Here is an 11,349-nt window from a genome sequence, read left to right as displayed (position 1 = left end):
ATTATAAGGGGACTGAAAAATATCTATTGCTTAGCGATGTCTTGATGATTCTGACCCTGTGCAGGCCTGGTCTAATGTTTGTACCTATGTCTTAAGTTTTTAATAAAAAAAAGTTTTAAAAGTTAAAAAAATCAAAACTAGAAAAACTTTATTGAATAAGGATATAAAGAAAATAGTCTTGTGCAGCTGTACAATGTTTTTGCATTTTAAGCTGTGTTATGAGAGAGTCAAAAAGTTTTCAAAAATTTAAATGTTTATAAATTTAAAAGCTACAGGAAGCTAAGGTTAATTTATTATTGAAGAAATAAAATATTTTTATAAAAATTGAATGTAGCCTAAGTGTACAGTGTTTATAAAGTCTACAGTGGTGTACAGTAATGTCCTAGGCCTTCACATTCACTCACCACTCACTCATTGACTCACCCAGAGCAATTTCCAGTCCTGCAAGCTCTATTCATGGGGAATGCCCTAAACAGGTGTATAATTTTTATCGTTTATACTGTATTTTTACTTTACCTTTTCCATGTTTACATACACAAATACTTACTATTGTGTTACAGTTGCCTATAGTGTCCAATACAGTAATATGCTCTACAGATTTGTGGCCTACGAGCAATAGGCCATATCATATAGCCTAGGTGTATAATAGACTAGACTATACCATCTATGTCTGTGTAAATGCACTCTATTATGTTTGCACAACAAATCAAATCACCTAACAACACATTTCTCAGAATGTATCCCCTTTGTTAAAGGGTGCATGGCTTAGTTGACTTGAAATTCAAACTCACAAAGTCAATTTGCAATAAAAACAATATATCCTGTGGTCAGGGGAGCTTTGATATCATGAGAGGAAACTCCAAGAAGGCTACTCTGGCAGCCCCATTGTCCCTCTACATCCCCAACCCCATAACCCATGTCAAAGTCAGAATCTGACAAAGCTGCCTGACACCCCAACAACTGGGTCTCCCTGTAGGATTCTAACTGGTATTTTCCAGCCATGTCTTCCCATAAGCAATTTACAAGCTTTGTTGACTACATCATCAAAATGTCAAAAACAGCACTCTGTTTTTCTCAGCAAAGAAAATAGTGTGAGAATGAGAAAAAAAAGAGAGAGACTTTCCAAAGAGTTTTAAAAAGCCAAGAATCAATTGTATGATATCATTGAAACTTTGGGTGGTCTTCCCCCGCCCCTCCCTCCAACCCCCAATTCCTGGCTTTCTAGCCCTAAGTAGTCCTGACTTAAGATATCTTGAAGATCACCAGAAACAGTCTTGCAGATCATGCATGAAGCCTTATCTTTTTCTTATTATGCTTTTATTTCAGAGGTCACCCATCTACAGTGCTCCAGGAGGCTCACAGCATTAATGAATCCCTTGCTGAATTTACAGTAGCAGCTCTCAGCCCACACATTAGTGCCACTTAGACAGAGATCAGATTTCCTTTCTAAGCCAAAACTTCAATAACTCACAGATCAGCAAGCTGAACTCTCTTTCTGACTTACAGATTGAATAGTGCAGGGGAAGGGGGAGTGTCTCATGGAGCAGAAAATAAAAAACAAATTCCAACGCAACCATTTTCCCATTTTTAAATCTTCTCTAATCTTGTTTGCAAAATAATTGTTATTTGCTCCAAGAAGAATAGGAAGCTCTTTGCTCTAAGTTAAACAGAGAATGGTTCTTAGGATACTTGAAAAGTATTTGATCAATTATTCCCAATCAATAATCATTTACTAGCTGAGAGACATTAAGAGTCCATTTCTCTGAACATCATTATTGTTTTTCTTGTTGTTGTTTGAAACTCAGATGAACTATTGTGTTGGTAAACTTAAAGCCACATAAGTGACCATTTTAATAGGCTTAGGGGAATTATGTCAGGTTAAGAATGATTAACATAAGCCTAAACACCTAAGTGTCTAATAAGACTAGTACTGTGATTCTTTGCAATCAGATATGCATAAAGATTATAAAGGTGAATGGACCCAGCTATGTAGCTGGAGAAATGAACCTAATCAGCTTCCTTTTCCAGAAAGAGAGGAAGAAAATGGCCCCTAAGAATATAACTGGGCTCTTGTTAATGGTAATTCCAAAGCTTCCCCTGGGTCTTTGTGAAGCTCAGGATGGCATATGTTTTTTTATTTCCAGTAGGCTAGAGGGAGCATAATTTCTGTTTCTCTTTTTTGAGACAGAGTCTTGCTCTGTCACTCAGGCTGGAGTGCAGTGGCACGATCTCAGCTCACTGCAACCTCCACCTCCTGGGTTCAAGCGATTCTCCTGCCTCAGCCTCCTGAGTAGCTGGGATTACAAGCACATGCTCCCACGCCCAGCTGATTTTTGTATTTTTAGGAGAGACATCATTTCACCATGTTGGCCAGGCTGGTCTCAAACTCCTGACCTCGAGTGATCTGCCCCGCTCAGCCTCCCAAAGTGCTAGGATTACAGGCGTGAGCCACTGCACCTGGCAGATGGGAGCATAATTTGAAGATCACCAGAAACAGTCCTGCAGACCATTCATGAAGCCTTATCTTTTCCTGATTATGCTTTGAAAGCATATCATTTGAAAGCCAGTCAAGGAAAATGGGCAGGAACTTCATCATGGGAAAGATGCTTTGCTACCATTTGAGATTTGACTATACTATAATTGAGAATTTGCATTGGTTCTTGGGAAGGGTGTGTGTGTGTGTGCGCGCGCGTGTGTGTTGGGTGTGTATGTGGTGTTTGAGGTGGGAGGGTTCCAACAATTACTAACTGGAAAATCAGAAGAATATAAGAGTCTAGGCTACAATTCACACTGGTGTGGGGACCTCCAACTATACTTCCTGTGGGTGCCGAGGACCACCATGGACTTCACCATGGGGCTTAGAGTATTAAGACTCAACCAGCCCTACCACACCCCACTCTTCCCCAGGCTGTGCTAAAAACACAATACCTGAGGGCAACTGTGGACTTACCACTGCAGCAATGCTCCAGGGCAATTTCTCTCAATAATTCAGACAAAGGAAGTGGTCCACTTGGAAAGGAAGGATTGCTCATGTGAGCAGAAGTTTTCTGAAAGTTAGACATAGAGAACACAACAGAAGAAGTATATACTCAGAGAGGCCTTACCTGGGACAAAGGGTTAATGTTAGGAAATGGGGATTCCCATTGAGCCCAACAGCACGTAAAGAGTTTTAACTCCCTGAGGGCTTTTTCCTAGGGTGGGAATATTATTAATAATAATTAGCACACAATTTCAAAGGGCCTCCCTGTTAGTTATCCTCGATCCTGCGCTGAAGTCTGATGCTCAGATACAGCCTAGAATAGCCAGGCTTTGTGGAGTAAAGGGGAGGGCAGGGACATGACATGCGGCCTGCCCATCTCCGCCTCTCTGCTACCATTAGTGAGAACAGAGCAGCATCCTGGCAAGGGCTCTGTGTCCTGTTGCTCCAGGCAGGGATCAGCACAGCTGGGATTGGCCGAGGAACACAGGGTACTAATCATTCCTCCAGGGCTCTACTCTCCTCCCCAACCCCTCCCATTCCCAACCCATCTTCTCTCCCAAAAACCTTGAATGAGAGAGAAAATTGGAACTTAGTTTTTAAATTATTTAGCATACCTTTAGGAACTTTTGAAACCATGTATCACTTTAATACCTTTCGATGGCTAACAAATGGTTCACTTCGATGCAATAAGCAGACATAAGCAATCGTCTGGGATGCTTCTGATCCATTTGGAGACCCTGATGAATTTTGCTTTAAAACATCACTGATGGCTGTCAACCTCTTTTCCATTCCTGCCTCTCCCAGTCTCCCCATTTAGGCTTCATCACCTCATACCGAAACTACTGAAATATTCTCCTAATGAACTGTCTTTAGTTTCTCCCTGTTGCAAAATCATCCTATATCTCAGTGCCAAAATTTCTCAAAGTATCAGCACACACACACACACATACACACACACACGCACACTCACATAACCATTTTATCCCAATTTGCCTAGGACTTTCCTGGATTGAGCATGAAAGTCCCATGTCTCAGGAAACTCCTCAGTTCCAGGAAAACTGAGACAGTTCAATCTAACAGGTCAACTTAATACATACATAAGCACACATGTGCTCTCACTCATTCTCTCTCTCTCTGTCTTTCTCTCTCTATCAAGACTCACCATTGCTTGCAGTGCTTCATATGTAGTGAGTATTCAAATATTGTTGATGGATGGATGAAAGGATGCCTTGATGGATGAAAGGAATGGGCTAATTTGAGGCAAAATTCATACTCATCCTTCTACAATGTTATAAAATGTAATGGAGAGGTGTTGTTCAGTTTATTTTAACATTGTTTGGCTTATAAAGCAATTTTGCCATATTAGTACTCAAAATACTCTGTATGTATCATATATTCCCCTCACATCACAGATGAAGAACCCAATCCTTGGAGAGGCTAACTAACTTGTCCAAGGACATACAGCTAATGGGGGAAGGGTAGTAATCCAACCCAAGTTCATGGTTCTAGACACTCTCAACATCATTCCCTTCTACTTTGCTCACTCTTCTGCTCTATTTAAGTTGATCTTTTTCCATTCTCTAAATAGGCAACAAATAACCCTATTCTTGCTTCCAGATATTTTCTCAAGCCATCCCTTTAGCAAGGAATGTCTTCACATTTCTCCATTGCATCATAATCCCAATGGTTGTCATTTTCTGAGCACTTACTACATGTTGAGGGAGGAGAAAGAATTTAGATGATGGTACACTGGCTCTTAAATATTTTGGCCTATGAGTGACATGTATTGGTGTCATTCACATTTCATTGGTTAGAACTAATCTGTGGCACACCTGAGTACAAAGTGCCTGGGAAACAAAGTTATCCCATATGCCCAGGAAGGAGAGTAGAACCAGACAAGAGAGAGCACTAGAAGGCCCTGTAAAGAAGCCAAAGGCAACGTTTGCCTTATTAACTGGAACTCATGATGCACAAACTGGGGAGACGGAAAAAGGAACATTGAGCTTCAGAGACACAAGAGTAGGTCCCCTATAGGCAAAACAGGGCACGCCAAGAAAGTGAGCTATGACTTGGTGACTAACACAGGAAACCAGTGTTCCATAGTTGATACTCCATCTCAGGACAGGACTCTGGTTCTCAGACAGGGGATCAGAAGTCAGTACTGGGGCATTGCTTCTTTGGGTCATCCTACCAGTGAATGTGACTTTAAAATGCCAAGGCTCCCTCCCGATCCTGGAGCCATGTGGCCCCTGGCCCTAGTGATCGCATCCCTGACCGCGGCCTTGTCAGGAGGTATCTCCCAGGAGTCTTCCAAGGTTCTCAACACCAATGGGACCAATGGGTTTCTCCCAGGCGGCTACACCTGCTTCCCCCAGTCTTAGCCCTGGCAGGCAGCCCTACTAGTGCAAGGGGGCCTACTCTGTGGAGGAGTTCTGGTCCACCCCAAAAGGGTCCTCACTGCCGCACACTGTCTGAACGATGGGCTCAAAGTTTACCTAGGCAAGCATGCCCTAGGGCGTGTGGAAGCTGGTGAGCAGGTGAGGGAAGTTGTCCACTCTATCCCCCACCCTGTATACCGGAGAAGCCCCACCCACTCGAACCACGACCATGACATCATGCTTCTGGAGCTGCAGTCCCTGGCCCAGCTCACAGGCTACATCCAAACCCTGCCCCTTTCCCACAACAACTGCCTAACCCCTGGCACCACCTGTCAGGTGTCTGGCTGGGGCACCACCACCAGCCCCCAGGTGAATTACTCCAAAACTCTACAATGTGCCAACATCCAACTTGGCTCAGATGAGGAGTGTCATCAAGTCTACCCAGGAAAGATCACTGACAACATGTTGTGTGCCAGCACAAAAGAGGGTGGCAAAGACTCCCGTGAGGGTGACTCTGGGGGCCCCCTGGTCTGTAACAGAACACTGTATGGCACCATCTCCTGGGGAGACTTCCCATGTGGGCAGCCTGATCAGCCTGGTATCTACACCGTGTCTCAAGATACGTCCTGTGGATCCGTGAAACAGTCCGAAAATATGAAACCCAGCAGCAAAAATGGTTGAAGGGCCCACAATAAAAGTTGAGAAATGTAAAAAAAAAAAAAAAAAAATGCCTAGGCTCCTCATGAAAGCTTATCTACACAGTCATAGAGGATAACAGGACTGTGTGATGGCAACTCAAGTAGATACCAAACCTGAGTCCTGGGACAGGTATATTTCTCCATCACTAGTGCACATACACACCCATGCACACGCACACAAACACACACACACACACCCCAGACAACAGAAGGCAGGATTTATATATTCTGCCCCTAGCTCTCTTGCCTGGAGAACTCAACTGAGGCACCCATTGCAAGAAACTTCACCTCCTGAGAAGTAAAATGCTCAAAGAGTTCATCAGTCAAGGTGATAGCAACCATTACAGACATCCAATAGTATTTGTTAACAACGCTGTTAGTGGTGATGACCTTGATCACAATATCTCTGATCTTAAATTTAACTTTGATATACACACAGAGAATAAAACTATCTCTCTACCAAAAGCCCACTAGTGTCATCAAGCAGACAGAATATGAGTCTGGCCAACCCTGAAGAACCTCCATGTGCCAATTCTTAGGACTACACAGATAAACTATTTTGAGATTTTGCTTGAATATCTGGAAACAGAATATTTTCAAAATAACTGATTTTAACTGAATTAAACTAAATGGTTCTAAACTATTCTGTGTGTACAGATACAATATGTTGTGCCCACCGAAAGGACAATAATTTGGCAATTTCTATCTTGAGTCAAGTAATTCATTCATAATTAATTAATACTAATATAATTTGTAATATTGATAAAGCCAATGGTCACAAAATGGTGGTATGGGATGGTCATTTTTACAGCAAATGGACACATCTCTGGGGTTTCCAACAGCAAAACTAAACTACTGATTTTGGTGAGCCTGAAGTAAATTATTAACTTACTGTCATCATTGCCCTAGTACATGCCTGAGGAAGTCTCCCTTTTTATCCAGGTAGAGCTTTGTTTCAGCTTACATTCTCCAATCCTTACAACTGGATTCAATTTCATTCCATTTGTATGGAAAGCCTACTTATGCTAAGGATGATATTTATATCTGAGGCTACAAAGATAATAATAATAATAATTGCCATGCTATCATATTCATTTTACAGACGAGAACACTGAAACAGAAAGGTCACCTCAGCTGTTGCAAAGTAATAAATGGCAAGACTGGAATTTAGAGAAGGGCTGTGTGGCCCCAAGGTCCACTCATAACCACTACTGCACAGCTCTACCCTCAGAGGACTTGCATTCCTGTTCTTGGATGTGCGGAATGCATCACCTATAACGTCTGCATGCACCCTGAGACATCTGCATCACCCCCAAAGTTAGGTCCGTCCCATCCCCACCTTGCCCCAGCCCGCTCCTCTGTCTTACATTTCAGTCCTCTGAGAGTTGGAGAGCTGGCCCAAGCGCTAGTCTGAGCCACTCTGCTTGATCCAAGCCGACTCCCCGCCAAGACCTCAGACTGCTGCTCCCCCAGAATGCAAGTCCTTCTTACCCAATATTAAGGCAGTACAGGGCAGTTAAGAAGAACTTGCAGTTAGATTCACTGCTCTGAGGCTCAGTTTCCTTATCTATAAAGTCAATGTAATATTCTCTCCCTTTAAGGTTGAATGAAATAATCTACGTTAAGTGCTCAGTACAGGGCTTGTCTGCTGGGGGCTCCCATCTGCTATGAATCTCTGAAGATTGTGGTCGGCCAAAAATACTAGACCACCCTCCCTGCATAGCATTAAGGATGCTTAACTCAACTTGTACACTCCTTGGATGCTTTGCACTGCCATGTCCAGTGTCTACCTCTGAAATCAAACCAGTTTCCCCAGCCCACATCACATTGGCTGAGGGGTCAGAGCCCTTGTTTCTCTCTGGTAGCCTTGGCTGAGAGCACAGCATGCCTGCTCCTGTTCCCCACTTCAGAGTAGTGCTATTCAGTAGAATTTCCTAGGGATGATGTAACTGTCCTGTCCAAAGTAGTAGCCACTAGTTACAATTGGCTACTGTGCACTTGAAATGTGGTTAGTACAATTAAGGACTAAAAATTTTAATTATTTTTTATTTAAATCACCACATGTAGCTGTGGCTAGTGTCTGTCATATTGGACAGAACAGGTATGCAGTATGGTCAACCAGGTGTGTTCCCTGTCTCTCTACTCTGAGTCCTTACTCACCCCATATGGGGTTGCTTAGCCACTCACAGTAAATCCTGCCCCAAAGGTAACTCACCACACACCTGTTGGCTCCTACAGATGAGCCTGTGATGGCATCTCGTGCATTTGCCTCGGTATTGAGAAATACACCTCCCAGGTAACAACCCTGTAGGGGTCACTGGAAGGTAAAGAGGAAACAGACAAGCAATCCAGCAGTGGGACTACAGCAGCCAGCGCTGAGAAGGGGCGTATATAATTACATATCCCAGAGCCAGAGAGGATTAGAAGTGCTACAGAAGTGAATGTCAGGCAACATGATATTCCACACGTGTGAAAGTAGCGTTTCTATAGAGTTGGCCAACACTCTCTAAATCAAAAATATCTGCTGCCGAATGGAGAGAGAAAGAAAGTGAAGTGAATCACAAACTAGAGTCAAATGGGATAGGAGAGACAGTACAGAGTAGTTAGCCCAGCAAATCGTACAAACCTGACTGCCCACACTTTGCTCCAAGTGTTGAGTCCTTTATCAAAGGGACGTGTGATTTAAATTGAAATTATACGTTTAAAAAACATGATTTTAGGCCGGGCGCGGTGGCTCACGCCTGTAATCCCAGCACTTTGGGAGGCCAAGGCAGGCGGATCACAAGGTCAGGAGATCGAGACCATCCTGGCTAACACGGGGAAACTCCGTCTCTACTAAAAAATATTTTAAAATTAGCCTGACCTGGTGGCGGGCGCCTGTAGTCCCAGCTACTCGGGAGGCTGAGTCAGGAGAATGGCGTGAACCCGGGAGGCGGAGCTTGCAGTGCGCCGAGATCGCGCCACTGCACTCCAGCCTGGGTGACAGAGCGAGACTCCAACTCAAAAAATAAAAATTAAAAAATCAAGATTTTACAGATAAGGAAGCTGAGGCTTAGGAAGGTTAAGTTGTCTACTCAAGTTCATGCAGTTTATAAGACTTATAACTGTGGGATTCCAGATTTTCATCCTCAGTGACCCAGAATTCACAAGGGAGGTGAGGAGGTCATCAAGTGAAAATAAAAATGGATATGGAATCAAGGCCATTTTAGTACCTAATGGGATGCCTGGGACCCAAGAGCAGAAGGGAAGGGTTCAGGAGTGAGGATCTTATTTAAGGATCCAGATGATGAGCTGGGTTTTTGACGTGTTGATCTGTAGGTTGCACTGCAATAACTAATTCAAAATGACCAAAAGTCATTGGAGATGCAGGACTAAAACTATGACGAGAAGTTGGAACAGGAGATACAAGTATCAATTGAGGAATTGTTGCAAAGCGTACAAAATCTCAAAAGAACAAAAAGAAAGCAGCAATAGCCAAAGTATTGCCAGAGAGGAGACACTGACAGAAAACTGACATTAATTCCCCAGCATGTGCCACTTTTGCTAGGTAGTTGTAGCAATCTTTACTTCACCTCATTATCCACACTACAAACGTGTCAGAGAGATATGAGAGCAAACATTTGCCCTTTTCCTTTAAACAAATATCTTTTTCTAGCAACTTCTCACAGGGTGGGGTTGGGGATTCTCTCGTCTATCCTGCAGTGGAAACACATTAAGTGGAGACCACATCCGAGAGAAGGGCGAGTCATGTGACCTAGGCTGAGCCAATCAATGCCTCCCATTTCCCTCGTCACAGTGATTGGTTGAGGGATAGGCACAAGACCCAATCAGCTTCAGTGAGACCCAGTGAAGCTTCAGCTAGGAATGCCGGGACAGAGTCTGGCTGGCTTTCCTTTAGGATTCGAGCCTAAGATGTGTGGGGAATGGAGCAAATGTAACTGTCTTTCTACCATTTGAAACCTGAGATTGGAGTCAAAACTAAGGAATTGCAGCAGAAAGGAAGAAATTGGGTCCTCTGGTGACTATTGAGTCATGAATCAAAATATGCCTAAAGTGAGAACCCACAACCTTTCCACTCATGTGAGCCAGGAAATTCTGTTTGGGATGAGTTTTCTAGTATTTGCAGCAGAAGAATCCCTACCTGATGCAGAAATGACCCACATTTTCCAGCTGAGGCAAATAGAGGCCTCAAGAGATTAGCTAACTTGCCCAAGTTCACACAAATAACTAAGCCAAAATTTGAAGCCACTCTGTTTCACCTTGAAAAGCTGGTGAGGAAGACAAACTGGATTTTAAACTGACTGCAGTATGAGAAACGTGTGAAAAAAGAAAGACACAATAGGAAGATGGAGTGAAAGAAGGGCAGAAAGTGAAGGTCAGTGTAACTGAGGTACAAGTTTCAATGACATCTGAAGATTCTAAAAATCTGGGGTTTTCCTGGTTGCCCCGTCTATCCCAGTGACTCAGGAAGATAGGAAATCAAGGCTAACTCTGATTACCTAGTTGACTATTTTAAACTCCAGCCATTTATAGAGCACTAATTAGAAATAATTTCAAGCAAAACATCTGGTCACTGATTTGCTGAAACATCAATATTGGCTCTCTATGAGAAAAATTTGCATTTCATTGCTAAGGAAAAAACATTAGTACCTGGAAACCAAAGAAAGCAAATCTAGACCCATGAAGATCCTCAGTTTTCAGAAGGCAAACCACCATGAATTATTCTAATGATTTGACCTTTTCACTCCAGAATAATCCAAAGCGAGCACCTGCAAAGGAAGTGGGGTGAAGTATCTAGTTCATAGCAGCCCTCAACAGGTATTCTATTTTTGAGGTTCCATGTTTTCAAATTTATGCCAATTTTGCGTTCTTCTTCATAATACATTTATTTGTTTCCATGTAAAAATATTTAAGGTACTTATCAACTACTTATTTCAACAAATCTAAATCTACTAGTGAAATGTATTCTCTGATTGCATGCACTCCACGTGTCTTGTGACTTCTCACACATTAAGAACACCAACACCCCTGGTGTTACAGATTAGAGAAACTGGGATAACAGTGGCACAAAAAAAATGGATCCCTGCTTGCTGCTTGCCACCACCTGTTCTGAGTGTTTTTCTTATATTAACTCATTGAGAAAACTGAGTCACAAAAGACTAAGTGGCTTGCCCAAAGTCACAGAAATTGTGAGGGGTAGAGTTAAGATTTAAATGCAATATCTGGCTCCTGACCACTAGGCTATATGCCTTTTAAGTTCCTCAATTCTTGACATAAAACCCTACCTGTCATC

General features: G+C 42.8%; 1 pseudogene; it reads left to right on the top strand.

Annotated features, from left to right (window-relative positions):
* The first annotated feature begins 5,220 nt into the window (after positions 1 to 5,220).
* Positions 5,221 to 6,053, top strand: LOC112635540 (annotated as a pseudogene).
* The last annotated feature ends 5,296 nt before the right edge of the window (positions 6,054 to 11,349 follow it).

The sequence above is a fragment of the Theropithecus gelada genome, chromosome 11, assembly GCF_003255815.1.
Source record: "Theropithecus gelada isolate Dixy chromosome 11, Tgel_1.0, whole genome shotgun sequence".
Lineage (NCBI taxonomy): Eukaryota > Metazoa > Chordata > Mammalia > Primates > Cercopithecidae > Theropithecus > Theropithecus gelada.
The sequence above is the reverse complement of the archived record's forward strand: the minus strand, read 5'-3'. Positions and strand labels throughout refer to the sequence as shown.